Source organism: Thunnus maccoyii, chromosome 3, assembly GCF_910596095.1.
Source record: "Thunnus maccoyii chromosome 3, fThuMac1.1, whole genome shotgun sequence".
Lineage (NCBI taxonomy): Eukaryota > Metazoa > Chordata > Actinopteri > Scombriformes > Scombridae > Thunnus > Thunnus maccoyii.
In genome coordinates this window covers 26,787,610-26,807,010 of record NC_056535.1, presented here as the reverse complement: position 1 = coordinate 26,807,010, position 19,401 = coordinate 26,787,610, and the positions used below count along the sequence as shown (strand labels likewise).

The window sequence follows — 19,401 nt, the reverse complement described above, 5'->3', positions numbered from 1 at the left end:
GAGTGCAGGAACAAATTATACCGCACCAAAATAGTCTTGCCATTATAACACTGGCTCATCTTGAGGTTACATTACATCACTGACTGTTTACCCAAGTCTAGACTGGCTTAAGTTAAATGCCAAACGGGGATTTGAGAACATTTACAGAGGAATGCTGAATACTAATTGCATACCTGGCTGCTAATCACATTTAATTGTTACATGACGGTAAAGTGTGAGAGAGATATTAATTGCTATTCAGATTCAAACTATGCACCCTTCAGTTATAAAGCATACTGATTACGAAGCTGTATCGATCAGTGCGACATTTGAGCTCAAGCTGTTAAGAAAGTCAACCTGCTGTTGTACAGTCATACTAGATTATGTGGTGTAATCTGATAGAACAATATGTACTAAAGAAGACCAAGACCAGCGACAAACAAGTGGAAAGAACCACAGGTTTGACTTGGTGTCTTCTCTGGACTTCCAGACTTCGCAACTCCACAGATTTTACACATCAGAGTTCATTTACATGCCTTGGGGAGCAATACTATATATTTTTAAAAAAAAGTTGTATAAATACTTCTGTGGCTCCAATGATGTGAAATCCAGAGTGATGGAATTGCATGAGAGCACTGAGCAGAATCCATGTTGCTACTATCAGAGCGGTACGGAGGACAACACAGAGAGCAACAGTCTGTGGACAGACGCTGGAATAAATTGTCTGCTGGCACTTTGGGGAGAGGCTTGGATCTCCATTTCTCATGCTTCTACGTTGGAAAGTGGCGTCACCGGAGTACGTAGTTACTGACACCTACGTCGTTACCACAGCAACACATGCAGATAGGTTGATGATGTCTGGACACACAAATCCGATCTGATCACTTGCAAATAACAGTGCGGACAATCTGTCTTAAAGATCTGATTTGAGAAACAAATCTGATTTGCCTGCAGTCTGAACAAAGCCTTAGTCATAGTGACAAAATATGGAGCCACTACAGAGAACACCCTCACTGTTTTAAAAGCTTGAGGGGTTGAGAGCTACACATCTCTTTTTCTTGAGTTGATTACCAGCAATTGCAGCATGTGTGTGTGCCTAAGAATGAGAGTGAGAGTACATGAGAGAGGCAGAGCGAGTGGCTGACAGATCAATTGATTCACTCATGGACTGACTGACTTGTCTCAATGGCTGAGTGAGTACAGTATGTAAGAGAGTACATTTGAGGGGCATTACATAATATCCATGAACCATACAGTCCAGAACTTTCTCTTCAGTCTGCAAGCTGAGGAGTAAAGCTCTGACTCCAGTACTTCATTAACTCCCCGCGACCAGAGCCCCATTTGATTTTACACAGGAAAATTGCAAATGATTTGCATCCAAAGCAATATCCCTACGCCTACTCACTCCAGATCCCTCCATTTATGCTCTCTGGTTTAGCCGCATCCTCAAAGGCAATATAGTAAAATGGAAAACTAAACTTCAAAGACAGTCAATCAATGGGCACATAAGCCTATCATTTCAGCCAGAGAAAATCCATTGGGGTCAATTCATCAGGTCTGGCTGCAGACACTAGCCTGACCTTGCTGTGGCCACCAGGGCCTAGGGGGGACACAAACAGAGTTCACACAGATGGCCGCCTCCACCCCATCAATGCCTCATGTGCTGGTTGATTGCCACAGAGGTGAGGGTCTACACAACTGAGTTTTCTGTATTCTGAAGCAGATCTCCTACTATCTTCAAAAAAGCAAAAAGCAGTGAACAACCAGTATAGACAATGAGGTGCTTTATCTGTCTGTAATATAAAACACTACTTGCATTTTGATTCACATCTGTCGGGCATTGGCATGCACAATGCATTATTAGCGTTAAGTGCTTTATTCAGAAAGCAAAAACTTTGAACTTAAAGCACAAAGCTGCTGAATCCATTAGTAGCCATTTATTACTGTTGACCTTGACAAGGTATGCAGGTTAATAAAAACATTAAGACAAAAACACATAAAGTATGTGCATGGATCCTCATCAGCATGAGTGGATGAACATATGATGTTGTTTGAAAAAGGATTTCTGTATTTCATTATTACCCCCTGACTTGGGGGTAATAATGTAACATGAATGAGTTCATGAATCTACAGCCATGCTAGTGGCTCTGTGAGGCAGGTGTATCATTTACCATATTCACCATCTCATATTCACAAAACACAACTGAAACACAACTGCAACTGAGACAGATGGGAATGTCACTAGTTTTGCAGATAATTGGTCATAAACCGAAGTGGATGAACTGAAATTCTGACCTGCTGGTGGTGATATATGAAAAGAAAGGGATCACTAAAGTGATTACAATCATCCCACGGGGGGCATGAATGTGTGTAGCAAATGACATGACAGCTGTTAAGATATTTCACTAAAAAACACAAATGTCAAACTCCATAGCATCAAACACCATAGCATTGATAGAAAGCCTGAATGATTTTTTTGTAATAACTGACAAACTAAGCATCATAAACAATCACTAAACGAAGAAAATAAAATGCACATTTCTCACTAGAAATATTATCAAATCTATTATCTTAAAGTATTGCATTTTCCACTGAGAATAAAAGGAATATTTTCGCGGACAGAAACTTGACAGTCATGTGACGTGGACACAGATCAATAGAAAAGAATAGGCCAAAACAAAAAAACAAACAACAACAACAAAAAAACATAGGCATCTCACAATTTTAGAGCAATCATTGTAAAACTAATACATTTGGCGCTGTGGACCAACTTAGCTATTACACATTTTGAGACTGGGTTGTAAACCCCCACAGTTCTCTGTAGCTGTGTCTATGTACAGAAGGTTATGCTGCAACCTACAAGCTAACATTTGTGTGTTATGTATGAAAAGACCATCTTGCAATATATAAAATTCAATATAAAGTATTTCATCTTCAGTATTTTCTGCATCTCTCTGATCCAAGCACCACTATATGAATTGGTCATAAGAATGCACAGTGGGTCAGCTCTGTTCAATTCAGAAACACTTGTTGAATTACATAAGGAGCTTTTAAACTCCAACCGCCAGCAATTTCTACAGCAATAAAACTATAATGAGCTGCTCTCTTATGTGCTTGGCCTTAACAACTCTATTGTGTGCAGCAAATAAGGATATATATAGATATTACAGCTACATGTCATTACAGACACATCTATTTTTGCATGTGTAACAAGAAGCTACCTTACTAGAAATCACACTGGTCTCCATATCACTTGTAGCATCATAAAGTCATTAATCTACAATTTGGCGCAACAAAATATGAAAATATGTGAACACTTCACAAGAAGACATGGGAACAACATGTGAAAAATAAAATCAGATGTATACTTGGAAGTCTATTCTTTACAACTACACATTATTAATCCCTTGAGAAATGTTTTCCCAGTGCATGGGCATGCAGAGACAGAAATAACACCAATGTGCCTCCTATGGTATGTATCAAAGAGGAACAACTGCTGTAATCTATATTTGTCTCAGAAGCCTGTGACAGAGGGCATGGACTCCTCTGTCAGGCACCACAACAGCCTGCCAAGTGTTACGGGGGTGGGGGTGGGGCATTAGAGGCACCTTTCACCTGTATATAACAACTAAAGGATATGATGGGACGAGGAAGGAAACCAGTGGGGAGCATCTATGTATTTGAGTATCTAAGTATTTTCTTACTGTCCGTTGAAAAGAACAAAACTATATTTGTTGGGTAGTATTTTCAGCTGCACATTAACACATGTTTGGTGTAGTATTGACGGCAGCAGGTTGTTGTAATTTTTATGGAGAACAACAATGGAGCTTTATGGCACAGCTCTATCAGGCTTTAGCCACGTATACAATACTTGTTAGTGGGATCAAATTATATGAAAATATAAGAGTAACATAGTTATTTTGCCATCAAGTTTAAGGTTTATCTGGTCAGACTCTTTATTTCAGTGACGGCACTAGTGGAAAACCTGAATGGGAAGGAGAACAGCAGCGGGTTGAAGCCTTGCGTTACCTTTGAAAGAGGAAATGGAGAATTTGAGTGTTCTAGTGAGGGCTCTACTTCATCAGAGATACGAGGAATCCTTCCATCTTGTTTCCTGTGAGTCAGAGAGGGAGAGAGGGGTGGGGAGAGAGGTTACGGTTAGCCTTGAGCTGAGTTTCTCATTTAAGCAGTAAGAGCACAGGAAAATGTCTGTAACACAATTGACTCATCCCATCAAAGAGGATCATTCAAATCTTACTACAATGAGAATGGTGCTATCGTTACGCCGCTGTCCTGAGAGTATTCCTCTGTTCAAACAAAATCTCTTTGTCCTTTGCGTATAACTTGCCTGCAGTTTTTTTTTACCCTCAGCTAAGTTGAATGCAAAGAGATGAGTGTGATTAGACTGTGAAGCAGTAGACATTTGTAGAACTACACAGAGGAGGAGGGTAGCGTGGTAGCGAAGAGGGAGAACCAAGTGAAAATTGATATAAAGCAGAAGAACCCTCAGCTTTCATATCTTAACTCGCCGCCTTCACCTCTCTTTCTCTGATCCTCTCAGCCCTTCTCTTCTCTGTATGATTGGAGTGAATTACCAGTCTGACCAGGGTTCTGGTCTCATCATATTACTTCACACTTTGTCTCACACAACAGTCAGTTGCTAGAACTGGCAGCCCGTCTGTGCATGCATCCTGTTCATAAACCTGCAGCACACGACATTTCTAAACTCAGGAGAAGAAGAAACCCAGAACAAGAGCACAATCTGATTTCTTGGTGAGAATGGAGTGAGAATTGGTGAGGACAAATGCACTCAGATATTTCCTCCATTCTACCATCTTGGCACAGAAGTTGGAGAGGTTGAAATCTAATCATTTTCTGAGTAGTCTTTCTTCTGCACACAGTCCGTTATTAGATGTTGCAGCTCTCCCCGACTGCAAGACCTTGCCTATTACGGCTGGGGAGAATCTGAGTAACTCTGAGTAAACAGAGCTGCATTTTTATGACAACAGACTGCTGACCTGGAGTTGAGGTTAGTAAATCTATTTGTAACATAGCAGGAACACTGTTCATTGTTCCTTCTGATCTCTGCTGAATCCATATAAATGACTGAATGGGGCTGTCAGATCTTTCCTGGAGCATCTTCAGCCTCTCAGAACTGACATTCCTCCAGAGTGTGAACTTTGTTGCGTCTTTTATATAATGCAGCCGGAACACAATGAAAATATGATGTCAAACACTGCTTCGAGCCAAGAACGATGCATTAATATCTGCCTACAAGGAAGTGGCTTACTGAGCTTGTTCAGTCAGAAATCTGCTTATACTGAGGTGACACCTTCTTTATGTCTGTCAGGGTTGCATACTGAAGCTTGATTAATATTTTTCTGACACAGACTAAATTGGAAGGTGTTTTTGTTTCAACACTAGAACCGCCAAGGGGTGCTATATACCTAAAACTGCCAACGGGTAAAATTTATCCGTGTACCTAGCAACCACATTTCTAAAACTAAAAAGTGTACTCTGTAATTGTATTAAGGCATTGTCTTCGCAAAGGAATGTCTAAAATCTTGAAATGATTTTGTTTAATCATCACCTGTGTTTTGGTCCTCGTTTTTAAATCTAAGTATCTTTAAGAGTACTAATCGCTTTGCATGGCCGTCAGTATAATTCATTCTAAATTACACTGAAAATGGGTATTAAAAGGAAATATTTGCATATTTGGGTGGTGTGATGTTATTATAAAACGACATTCATCATATGACCTATGTTATTTAAATTACCAAAGTAGCCTAAATACCCCAAGTGGACAATAATGAGCCATAATAATAAAAATTAACAACCACCGCACTTACGGGTGATTTAATGTTGCATCAAAATCGACACAACAAAGTCAAGTGCACAATTTAGGCATTTCAACAATGTTTGAATAAGAGAACATCACGAAGAAACTTGAGGTAACAATTAAAGCTTTTTTAAATTTATAACATCATAACGCAAATATATATTTCTCTTTTGGTTCCACTCATGAAAACAGAGGAAATCAACTGGCAAATTAGGCTCAATAGCCTATAAACAATACATGGTAACGTGGCAAAACTATGGAAGCCTATAGGGGACTATATTAAATTGATAATGTAAACTTGAAAATGAAAATTAATTCACAAAACAAAATAGCCTCATTATAATTTTTCCACATAATGTATGTATGTGTTATTTTAGTAAAAAATTAAATGAAAATGCAATAATCCAATTTAAATTTTCATTTTCATATACCCATATGAGCGTTCTATGACCATATTAAAATGAAAATGGAAAAGCTGTTTGACATTTAATTTTCAAAGTCGTACCTGCTGTACAGTGACAATATTAATTCAAATTTGAAAACTAAAATGCAATATAAACCAAGTAACCTGGCCTTTCATTTATGCAAGCAATATTTAAATCACAATTAAAATTTCTAACCATTTGAAAATGAAAATGAAAACGCATTTGACATTTCATTTTCAAAGACTTAACCTGCTGTCTAGTGGACAATATTCAAATACAATAAATGAAACAGCGCCCCCAGTCCAATTTACATTTATGCCACCGCTCCTTTATGGTGTCAAAATGAAAATGAACATGTAACTGTCAGTCCTCTCATCAAGGCGGGTCTTCAGTAAAGACGTCACTTCCTCATTCAGTGACTTGGTAGATACCTGAGTGATCTTGAGCCAGGCAGTTGTAATTTTCAGTCTAGGATTGTTAATATGTTACATATTTTTCAGGCAAGAAAGTAGTAATTTAGATTCCCAATATGTAGTCAGTTTATCTAAATAACACCTGTTTGGAAATTTGCTGTAACGTGTTGGGAGATGTTTCAGAGCCGCTGGCCGGGTGAGTCCGGCCAGTCATCTCGGCCGCTAGCAGCCCGACTCCTGAGATGGTCGGCAGGTCAACATCTTTCATCATCTCTGGGAGAACATGATCCGATGAAATGATCTGAGCAGCTCTAATGTCTTTGTAGCATTTTGATATATGATGTAATTCCTTTTGAAAGATAAATGTTGGTCTCACAGATGAAATCTAACAATTGTAGCTGCCACATTAATTCCAGCGCTTCCTCTGGGTCTCTATATGTTCAAATGTCACCACATTTCAATAAATATAAATGTATTAAAATGAACAGATCAGTCTATATTAAATTTGATCTTATTTTGTTAAGCCACATGATTTTTATTATAGCTACATTACAGACTGAATAACATAAATTTACTGCATCTCTCTGTCAATGAGGTTATTTTTGGCTTCATTTGTCGTCCATATACAGTCAATGGTAGAACTTGTAAATGTTAATGAACCAAGTTACTAAACGAGGAAGTGACGTCCTAACTGAAGACCCACCTTCATGAAAGGAATGACAGATTGTATTTTCATTTTGACATCAAAAGAGTGTGGTGACATGTAAATGTAAATGCAATAGCCTGGGGGCACTGTTTCACTTACTGCATTTGAATATTGTCCACTGTACAGTGGATATGACTTTGAAAATTAAATGTCAAACAGTTTTTCCATTTTCATTTTGGTCATAGAGCGCCTATACGAGTATATGAAAATGAAAATGCAAATTGTATCATTGCATTTTCATTTTAAATTTTACTCAAATAACACATACATATGTGGAAAATTATAATATTTGTGGAATTACATGTTCATTTTCAAGTTTACATTATCATTTTAATATAGTCCCCTATAGGCTTCCATAACTCATGGCAATTATAAATGCCCATGTTTTTAATCTGGATTTATCTTCACTATTTTTAACAATAGGGGGTGCAACACAACATTATTTGAGGAAAAGTCAATGACTGGGGGACATGAATATTTTATTAAAACATAGTAATGTAAAATTGTACCTGTGGTGGTTTCTTTATTCAAGTTTGTACAGTAGGTACATGTCACCTGCCCATTGCTTCAGTATGCAAATAGCAAACCCAAACCTCCCATATCCATGATAAAAGCACAAAGGTGCACATCTATCTTGATTGAGAAGACTCAACAGACAGAGAGATGAAGGCTGCCTGACAGCCTGCCACTTTCACTACTGATGGCATGCTTGGTGGCTCTCATCACACAAGATGAATAATGTTTCTGTGGCTATGTGTGTGTGTGTCTGTTTATACCATCAGGGCATTGATGTACATGGCAGATAACAGGAATATATCCAGTGAAAGGGGTAAATGCTAAGTTTGAATCAGAGAAAATTTTCACGCTGGCATATTCTGACTATCACAGGGAGCACACATTATCAAATGCCACCATCCTGACAGATGACATGATGATACAGTATGATATGGATTAATTAAGTCTCAAATCAAAGAGGAATATTCAGTAATTTTTCATCTGCTGTGAAGGCACTGGGGTGCTCTTGTGAAGTAGATAAATTATTAGCATTCACATAATCGTGTGAAGAAAGCATGAACTGTATAGTCTGGACTAATGGTTATTAACAAGGTTATAGAAGCTGTTATTAAGCTGCTCTATCATTCATTTCAGTGGTTGACTGGAGTTCTGCTACAAATCCTGTATATTCAATATATATTCAATATACCTGTACACCATCAGTGATACTACCACTACCACCACTACTACCACTACCACCACTACTACTACTACTACTACTACTACTACTACTACTACTACTAACACTACTACTACTAACACTACAACTAATTTTATTCACACAGCACTTTTTAGGCAGGAGCACAAAGTGCTTTCCGGATTAAAAAAGTGCTTTTGATCTTTGTGATTCACTAAACTAAGAACACATTCTTCATTACGCTTCTTTTGTATTACGCTCATTTCTGCATTTCCCCCCCTTTCCTTTCATTTTGGGATGAATGTTCTCATTGCGCTGTTGGTCTGGATGCATTCCTAGGTGGAATGCAGCCATTATTAATTTTCATGTAATTACTCACATTAATAAAGCAACTACTATGTGTTTGGCAAGCCACAATGTCTACACTGACAAAGGCCTATTGTATTAATAATCTTATTGAAATTAGAAGGACACATACATAAAATTAAATAACTGCTTCATTAAATAGCCTTCTCTCGTACATCCTAATGAGTTTTGGACCTGGTGACTGGCAAAGGTCAATCCTGTGCAGAGCAGCAGCCAGGTGGCAGGTTTGCTGTGTCACATTGACAGGATGATTGGCACATCGGAGGCACATCCCAAGTAACACTTATTGAGCCAGCTTAAACAATGACAGTTAGCCAGCCCACACATAATCCAAGGTGAAAGGTTCATTCTTCAATCACATCTGATTAACTATTTACCATCTTGTGGGTATAAGTTCACATGCAAAGAGCCATGAGAGAAACAGAAAAGAGTTACGGTGTGACATGATGTGTCACTTTCTCTCTGTCCTTTGCCACGCAAAACACATTTCTCATGCCAGTGTTGATAAAAGATCCTTCCTGAGTCTGCTGCCATTTGTGTTTTTTTTTAACTACACATTCATCTTGCAGTTATCATCACCTCTTGCTCTGTGGTACAAACACTGTGCGCAAACCTCCTTCCTATTTTTCTCTCCATATTGAAGTTGATGTCTTGTTACAGCTGCAGTTGTATAAATGTGTGTGTCACCTAGCAACATTACCTATCCCCAGAAATACTGAGAGATGTTCCATTTGACGATCAAAACAAAATCTACTGCACGGAATAAATGTTAGCATAAAATTAAAGAAAACTGTAGGCGTTATTACTAAAACTCATGAGTCAATTTAAAGGAATATGCTGGTTTTGGGAGACTGACCAGTTTATTTTTTAAACAATGAGCCCCAGGTGTCCGGGAGATCATGTGCTGCCTTGCTGAATAAAACATATAACATACATTACCATGCATTACACTGATGAAAGATATTAGCTCACTATCATCATCAGAGGCAAGGAAACTGACTTCGAAAAATCATTTAAATGTTAATCATTTCATTTCAAACTGCTTTCTAAAAGACGCTACAGGTTTTTGTTTTTAACACACCACTAGTCACCTTTGGTTACTCATAATACTACCTTTTCTTAAGTGTCCAAACCAGAAAAAAAATAATCTACCAGGAACAAATGGTTAACTTTGCCATCTGCTGTATCTACAAAGACCAGAGAACCAAACACCAAAAATCTAGTATATACACTCAAGCCCTTAGCTTGCTGAATTAAGATAATTTTCAAGATAGAATCACATGTTTTTATGTATCTAATTATAATTATTGTCAGGAGATCGTTTCTAAAATGGACACAAAGCATTCTGAAACAAAATCCACCAATAAATCCTGTGAGTTGCAGCAGCTGTCTCTATGGACCAGTGGGTCATGAGCTCTGATAAGAATTCAAGCTTTCTGTAGCCCAATCATGGCTCAGGCTGTGCAGCACCTGCAACTACAAAGGAGCAGTGCAACACTGAACGCTCCGCAAACTGAATTTAAAACATACGTTTAAGTGGGGTGACTTTGTAGTGTGTTGCTGTAGTCAGAGGTAGAGAAGAGAGTGGAGATGGTCAAGGTCAGTCAAACCAGTTGTACAATCATTTTACACTTTAAGGGTCAAGGTGTCAACTATACAATCTGCTGTCCAATAAAATACGGTATGCATTTCCTTTAAAGGTAAGTCTTGTAATCTTTGGACTGAAGGTTGTAACTTCCATGTCCCAGAAGCAACATGTGTGGTTTGCTGTATCTATTGTATATTGTGATAATTCATTACTGATTATCCTTGGCATACTGCTAACCCTAGCAAAAGCATTTTAAAACAGCATTTCCACCATCCAATTCATCTTAATATTACATTGATAGTGTTGTAGGATAATTGGGTATATCTAAAGATGAGGTGATTATAACGTAAATCATATTAGACTACAATAATTGCATTGATTTTGCACTACATAAGTCAGTGTACAAATAATTTGTCATTACCATTTTATCAGTTGTGGTTAGCCCCACAATGTCTCGGCAGAGTAACCACAGTCAGCTGAACATCAGGCCTGCCAGCATGTGCTGGTATGATATTCTTCACTGCAGCAGAAAAACAAATCACCATAGGGTTACCAAAATATGTTATAAGACTAAATCAATTAGGATAAAAAATGAAAAAGAATACAGTATAAAAGACAAAGAATTATGAGGTTAATCTAAAGGCCAATCTGGAAGGCTCATCAGCAGAAAACTACAACAGTTCTAGTGAATACTTGACCCCAGGCTAATTACAATGCGAACATGTCGACTGCATGTGCGCCAGCTCAACGGATGCATTTGTTTCTTTGGCAAACAAAAGATAGCCACGGGCATTGCAGGAAGAGTCAGACATTGCATTGAGTGCTGCTATGGTAGAGTAACCTTGTCTGTTAATGGTAGAGTAACTTTGTCCATTAAAGCCAAATGGGCTTCAGCAGACAAGTCTCCCTCTGCAAGAAGACCTTGGGCCATCTTGCATTAATAAAGGGATCATTAGTGCTATCCATCGTTTTGTAACTATATCCCAAATGAGTAATGATTTGCAGCGAGATGTGAAACAAAAATGTTGATGTATCTGATGGGAAATAGAGGGCCACCATAATGATCTTGCTATACTCAATTCTGTTACTAATGACAGTAAGTCAGTGATTATTACAAGATTCTGTTATTAAAGGTTTGATAGAATAAAATGCTCAACTGCACAATCTGTGCTGCACATGAAATAGGACTTATATTTTGAAGATATTTCCAATTCAAACCCCTCTGAACAGCAATAACAACAATAAAAAAACAGCAACTCTGATGCAGATCGGCAAGTAAATCAATCAGTGACTGTAAACCTCAGTCAGTCAGCAACAATACTTTAATGTCAACGTTAATCTAAAGATTTTGGAGCAATCTGTCTGTTTGTCTGTAAGCATGCACCCTTTTGGCTCGAACTGTTGCTCAAAATACCAGACTGAAAAGATTAAATGATTAGCCCTTTCTTACTGCAGCTCAAAAGTGCTTGTATTTTTCTTATTTTGCTTGCACTCATTTTACTGGGTGCAGAGCTGTAACTGTGTTTTGCTAATACTATACAGGGTCATCATCATCATTATCATCATCAGTCACTTCCTCTTCTTGATGTGGAGAAAAGACAAATCCTGGAGTTGCTCCAGTAAGAGTGAGTTGGAAACTGGCTTTGGCAAAGTACAAACTTTGAAGAGATACTGGCACATTTTCTGCTTGATAATTGTTGACAGAGCAATCAAATGAAGCTCAATTGGATGTGAGTGCTCAAAGCAATCTTCGAGACCAGAACATTATTTTCCAATTGGAGTGGCTCCAGGTTTTGCCTTTCAGTGGCATTATAGATTAAATTCTTGCTCTGGGCTCCGGTTCCTAGTATTCGTAAATACTGAACAAAAATAATATTTAGATCATATTTTTTGCTTTAAGAGTAATGTCTTTCTTGGCTGCCTGACATGCGGACACACACACACACACACACACACGTACAGAAAGACACATTCGGTCCAACAGAGACAACTACACATAAACCTCTAAGCTTCGCAGGTCCACTTAGTGGAGAGCAACTAATCTAATCAAGTACAGCAGCTAATGCACAATGAAAGCAGAGTCATTTATTCGAGATGCCAGACAGCCACTTCCTGGCTGGACAAGAGAGAAGGAGAGAGGAAGAGAGACGCAGCAGAGAAAGTTCGGGGTCTAGAGTGACATAGGATGAAGAGATCAGGGCAGATCAGCTGGAGCTGGACACAGAAATACAAGGTGCTATGTCAGTTTCTCTCTCTTATCTAACTCGTATCGACTTCCTTCTTCAAAAATGTATCTATCTTTCAACAGTTTTTTCCCTACAAGCGCAGCCATCCATGCTTACCCGTGTGTAGTGCTGCCTCACTTGCAGCTCAGTCTCTCCTCCTCAACAACTTGGTGCTCCTCTACGTATCGCTCCCTCCGTGTGTCTGACTCAATCTCTCTATCCTCCAACACCTGCTGTTGGAGATCAGCCTCTCTCCTGTCAGATGATGCTGAGAGCAGCCCTCCCTCTATCCTCTCTTTCCGTCCTCCCCTCCCTGTTTTCCTCTCTCCCCCTTCCTCACATACATGCGTGCATTTTCCTGACTGTTTTTACTCTGAGGCGAGCTAACAAATGCTCTCTTCTCTCTATCTCTTGCTCTCTCTCCCGATGTCTCCCCTTTGTTTGCTTTCCATCTCCACCTCCTGTCTTCTCTCTTGATCTGTCTATGACAGAGAGCTGCCCATCCAAGCTGTGGGTGTTGCTTTGCTTATTGCTTCAGTGAGCCTGCTAGTTAATAACAGATTCTGCTCATTCAATAGGACAAATGCAGCCGGATGTAGGCTTGAAAGCAAAGTTTTCAAAAAAAAAAAAGGGACATTACCTCATCTGAAAGGCGACATCAAAGCTCTCTGTCCTATTATCTGCCTCACTGTGACAGCTTGTTCCAACATCATAAAACCCCTTCTGCAGAAATTAGCCTAACCATCCCATTGTCCATTTGACACATTAGTGGCAGGCAGTTGGCTGAAAAGCTCTCAAATGCTGCAGATTTCGTAGCACATTCACACATAATGGAGAAAATCACTTGCTCAGCCCACAGGGGAATAAGCACAGGTCAGTGTTGTCCGATGTATTATTGAGTAATCACATTTTCCTATTTGGTGGGAGGCAAAATCCTCATGTGTAAGACAGTAAAAGACATCGCTACGCATTAAATGCCCAGTCACAGGAAAGTAGTCTCACATAAAAGGCATTCACTGGATTTCAATATCACACCACCTGCTCATGTCCACCTCTCTGCACCAAACCTAATACAATATCTACAAAGAACAGTTTAAATTCTAAGTAATATCATCTGAAATAGGTCCAATGTAGGATGTGCATAAATGGTAGTAGCACAAAAATAGGCAACAGGGGCTGATGTTTTCAGATTTAAAGAATGATTCAGGGTGCGTCACATACATGTCTTTGCTGTGACTCAACTTTCTAATTTGAATCATCCCACATATTTAGTGCTCCATGCAGGACGAAACAAAAGTGTGAAAAACATCTATAGATATGTAATAAGTAACCCATCACCTTACCAAATATGCTCCACCTTTTGGAAAACAGTGTCAGAAAAGCCGCCTCTCCAGAATCTCATGCCCACCTTTCCTCCTCCTGCATCTTTACTCTGAAGCATGACCTCTGAATAGATTTAGCTGCCTGCAGGACTAAGAGTTGTAGTTCTGCTAGGAATACCAGGGCTGCACAAAAATGTAATGGTGGTAGTGCCAATCAATAAGCATGGCTGCAGGCCCTTTAAACAAACCCATAAGGGGATGTGAGCTGAGCCTTTTGGCGGCCGGTTGGCTCGTCCACACCCTCATGTGAGTATAATGTTACAGGTAGCCCAGAGCTAGCTAGCTAAGAGCACACAAAGCCTGTTTTCTTTTCATTTACTACTCAGGAGGTTCTGAATTACACTGGATAACCTGCATTGTGGTTTTCCAGCACAGGTCCCAGATAAGCTGCTCTACCACTCACCCAGGGAGGATAGTGTTACCCCAGTGAGAGCAGGAGTCACCTGAACATAGTTGAACTCCAACAGGCAGAAAGTGAGCATGACACATGCAGGTACAATTGACACCTTCCTGTCTGTTTCAAGCCTCTGAGGTGCCAGTGGGGTGGAGCTGAAGATGAAAGGGGATCTTTGCTTACAACTGGGCAGAACAAATCAGAGTCAAACCAGGTTATGAAGAGGTTGACTAAACAAATTATCAGTGTGTTCTTTTCCAAGTGAGTACTTCAGAATTCACAATTGTCAAGTTAATCAGATGGTGTGCAGTTACAGCAGCAATTGTATGTGGGTCATGCTGAGATTCTTCTGACTTTTTTTTTTTTTCCATTTCTCATTTCATTAGTTTCATCCCCCTTTCTGTCTTTGTCTCTCACTGTGACTGTCTGCTTCCCACTCTGTTCAGAGTCCTCTCCTGAGGCAGCCTGACTAAATTTAACACTTACACACCACCCAACTGTAGCAAAAAACTCTTTGAAACAGCCTTGGTAACACTTAAATTTACAAGAATTTTACCCATGATATACATAAGGACAAGCTCAAGCGTTAAGTCCCCCTCCTCCAACGCAGTGTAGCAGCTGCAACCTCATACTTCTTATCCAGAGCTTTCTTTTCTCCATCCCCCCGACCTTTGGATCAACTCAGTTTTCCTCAAGTGTGAACAATGTTATTTGAACTCTAGTGACACCTAGGGTACAGATGAAATTTCTGAAAATGTCTCTGCAGCTGTTTCTCCTCTCAGTGAACTTCTCAGTTCAAAGGTGGAGACACTTTATTGTCAGTAGTCCTTTAAAAATGTAAAGGCTCCTCTCAGGTCTGCCCATTGATGGATGAAAGATTTAAGGTTCATGTGGTTGGAAAATTAAAAGTACGTGCTTTACTGTAGAAAAATCATACTCCTGTATAATTGACATATGCATATAACCCACGGTGTAGAGGTAATGTTGATTTAATTTGACTAAATTAATCAAAATATTTTTAATTACATATTTGTGCATGATTTCCCTCCTGTGTTGTAATCCAGAGCTAGGTAGTGAAATGTTCAGTTTCCAGGGGATATGCACAGAAATGTTTCCAATTAACCAAACCAAGATTTACTCATTTTTAACACGGTATGAAAACCAGAAAAGGCAAATACAGAAAAGAGCTGAAAAATTGACATTGTGATTATTTTAGTAAGTTATAGAAGTAGAATCAGATTTGGATTTTGACTCCCCCTGTTGTTAAAATTCCCCAGTTCGTGGGTCAACAAATTAGAAAAAACATAGCAAGTTGTTTGGGAGCCTTCAATAACTTAGTTTACAAGTCCTTGTTTGCTTTTAATAGGGATAGTTTAAGCCTAAAGAAACCTGTGATGAAAAAAATAAATCACTTTGACACCTTTTCCACTATGTTTGGTACTGAAGGAAAAAAAGGGAGTGGGATCAGGCTGATACAAGAGTCAACGCCCCAAACCACTTTCTAAAATACAATTAACATGAGCAGCTTTAGGGGTGCAGGACTTGGTTGTGGCCCTCATTCCCTCACAGCTTGAATGGTAGGAAAGGAAGCCGTTCTTCAACACAACACAACAACAGTGTTGTCAGCACTCCCAGAACCCCGCTGGCTCTCATAATTACCTTGCGTTTGGGTGGCCCTCTCTATTGATTTTGGCAGTGATAGATCTGGACCCAAACTGAGTGTGAAACCACAGGACCGTCAGAAAGGCAGGTAACATATGGAAGACAAGCTGTAGCTCATCCACAGTTCAACAACACAGCAATTCCCTGATTTCCTGTCAGGCTGAACTCAACTGTCATCTTTTGTTCTTCACATTAGATAGAATTTATGTGGATCCACTAAACCAAAATTCAGATTTATATTACATTTAAATATATCAAGGACGACTGAAACTACAGAGCTGCTGTCAGGCTTTCACTGTATTACAAAACATAACTTAACAGTAATGTGTGACATGTTATTGTTATTGTTATTGTTATTCTTTATCTATCTTCCATACAGCTTATCTTGTTCAGGGTTTCTGTGGGGCTGGAGTCTATCTCAGTATGTATTTGGCAACAGATAGGGTACACCTGGACAGGTTATGAGTCTAACATTATGTACATTTAGACAAACATGCTGACGTGCACACCAACAGGAACTGGAAACTCATAAATTGTCAGTAGGTGAGTGTTTAACATGCCTTAGAAAACAAGTTTCTGTAAATATCACTTCTTGAAGCACTGCAAAATTAAACTGTACCAAAACTGTTAGCCTATTATCATCTTGACATAATTTGAGAACCAGAAAGACGTTAATTGGGAGCTTAATTTAGCCTAATGGGTGTGTTACAGAAGGACTGGGCATTGGTTAAAAATAAGATAATAAGAGCTACCGAAGTTTTCTTGTTTGCTTCTAGGAACACCAAGGCACAGGTCAATATAGAGCTTTAGATTCAATTACTTTAACAAAACATATAAACAGCTAACATAATCAGCATTTCAGCATTTAATTTCCTTACAATATACTGTACGATTCCAAATTATCTATCAGCAGGTGAATAAAGTCAAACTTTCCCAAACATAAGGTTTTCAAAATTAAAATTCTACCAGTATGTTCTCATCCTGAATTGACTGAATGGCAAGTGGATTGAACCTAATCCCAGTTTGTGGTGTCTCTGAGTGCCCCGGTGACTAATTGTGTGATTAGAGTCATTATGTGGACTTGCAGAGCTGCCAGCAGATGCTTCAGGTGGGCACAGTGGCTGCTGAGCACAAAATGAGAAAAAACAGTAAACAACACCGCTGTCGTCAAGCTGAGACTGAAGCGGAGAAATGTTGACATGCTAATATGGTAATGTTGAAGCATAAAACCAGCACGCACCCTTTCTACTTAACGTTGTTTTGTTTAGAGGCTCAATACAGTGAAGTACGTTCACGATTTTATAGAAAATGAACAAAAACTAAAACCATCTGCCACTGCCGAGTGTTTATGAACCGTGCTGCAACTGTCATTTGGAAATCTCATCACCAACACGTTACACTGTCTTCTCCATTTTTCAGACAAAAGAATGTGCCACATTTCATCTGCATGTGACAACTTGGCCCCAGAGATGGTCTTAGAAATATGTCAATGACAACATTGACTCGCATATGCATTGTTGAACCAATGTGATGATTCACATTGTCACAAAGCAAACCAAACACGCCTGAGAGAAACTATTGCACTGTAAGAGTGACTCCAGAAACGCATCATTTCCTCCACCATCATTCTCCTTTGCTCACTGTCATCTGACTCAGTGAGGTATGTATGGTGCCTAATTGAAGTGTCTCCTCAACTGAGATGTAATAGAGCTTGATTACATGGAGTCGACCTCCTGATAATGTTAAATGGCTGCAACTGCAAGCAACATTACCCCCTCAGTAAGTCCGAGCTTTTCAATTAATTACATGAATATGATTTTACTAAGTGGGGAGGCTAATGAAGCCCAACTGGGAGGGATGTGCTGTACTGTAGGTGCTTATGTGTGTTTGTTGTATTATCATAATTGGTGTTTTTAATAATATGTGTAAATGGAGAGTGGGCAAAAACACTTTTCAATATGCAGTAATACATTTCAAAACAGCAACAACACCTCTCTGTCACAGTGTGTAAAAGTGAACATTTTAATCTTCAAAAAAGCGTGATTGCAGTGTGGCAAGAGAGTGGACAAGTACTTCAAAAATATCTTAACACGCATGGCTCTTTCCTCATTTGCCATGGCAGCTGCAGTCTAGCATGTATTTAACTGAACAGGTGCACCGAGTAACAGGCGAACCCCATCTGCTAAAATAACCACTACCATCATCGCGCTGCACTCTGACTGTGCCCTCTACGCAACCTGCATGAACAGACCACATTGCAACTGCATTGGATCATAATGTTTTCCTCTGTGAATTCACTGAGGACTGGACACACCCGTCTGGGTCGTGGTGGGGGTCTCTTTCCTGTCCGGTTTTGATGCAGCCAAAATAGCACACAGTAAGTCCATCACCCCCCCCCCCCCCCAAAAAAAAGCCAGAGCCTCAGTGCTTTTTACCCATGATAAAGCTCAGCTACACTCTCTCTCAGTAAAACATTCCCAGAGACACAACCTGGGTCTAATGAGCGCTGTCGTCCCCACTCTGATGGATACAAAAAAGGCTCAGAAAGGATTTTGTTCTGTTCTCATTGTAAGCCTCCAGAGATAATTAACATTAGTCACATTAATTTTATTATGCAAGATATGAATAATAAGATAGGAGGATTCATAAAACAACTGCATATTTGGAAGGGGCATATTTCTGTAAAGCCTTGAGCTCAAGTGTAATACTGTAGGATTTTTAGTTTTTTATCATCATGAAAAGATTTTAGTCAGGGTTATTGTAGACACGGGAACATCACTAGACACACCTCAGCAACAGCATCTCCCATGCTATTCCAAATCTACTGTGCAGGTGTACTGTAGGTTGGATATAAGTGAGCCATATACTGTCTACTATACGACTCTGCCGTTCCTGAAAGAGGTACAGTAGTACTACAGTAATTTAATGGAAATTCTAAGCGATGCCTTTTAATTTTTGCATTTGAGTTCTTACGTGGATTAGATAGTCAAGCCATATTGGACTTGTTTAAACTGCCTGAGGCATGGGCTCTGTGTTCCCAGTAGGTGCCATACAGTAGCTATGTGTCCAGATCTCTAAAGTTTCTATAATTAAAACATCATCAGAACCTTATACACAAATGTAGAATGAAGAATGAACAGGAGCTGTTTGTCTCACATGGCACTCAAAGTGGAATAATTTGATCACTGACTCTAGGAGACAATAATTTAATTTATTGATTGAACTGACAC

At 39.3% G+C, this 19,401-nt stretch overlaps 1 long non-coding RNA gene across 2 annotated transcripts in view; it reads right to left on the bottom strand.

The window, feature by feature from the left end:
• The window catches only part of LOC121894491, a 72,323-nt gene that overhangs the window by 4,887 nt on the left and 48,035 nt on the right, over positions 1–19,401 (bottom strand). For both annotated transcript variants that reach the window (XR_006095546.1, XR_006095545.1), the window contains one exon: positions 4,009–4,093. This is a non-coding gene — a long non-coding RNA (uncharacterized LOC121894491). The remainder of the gene's footprint in view (positions 1–4,008; positions 4,094–19,401) is intronic.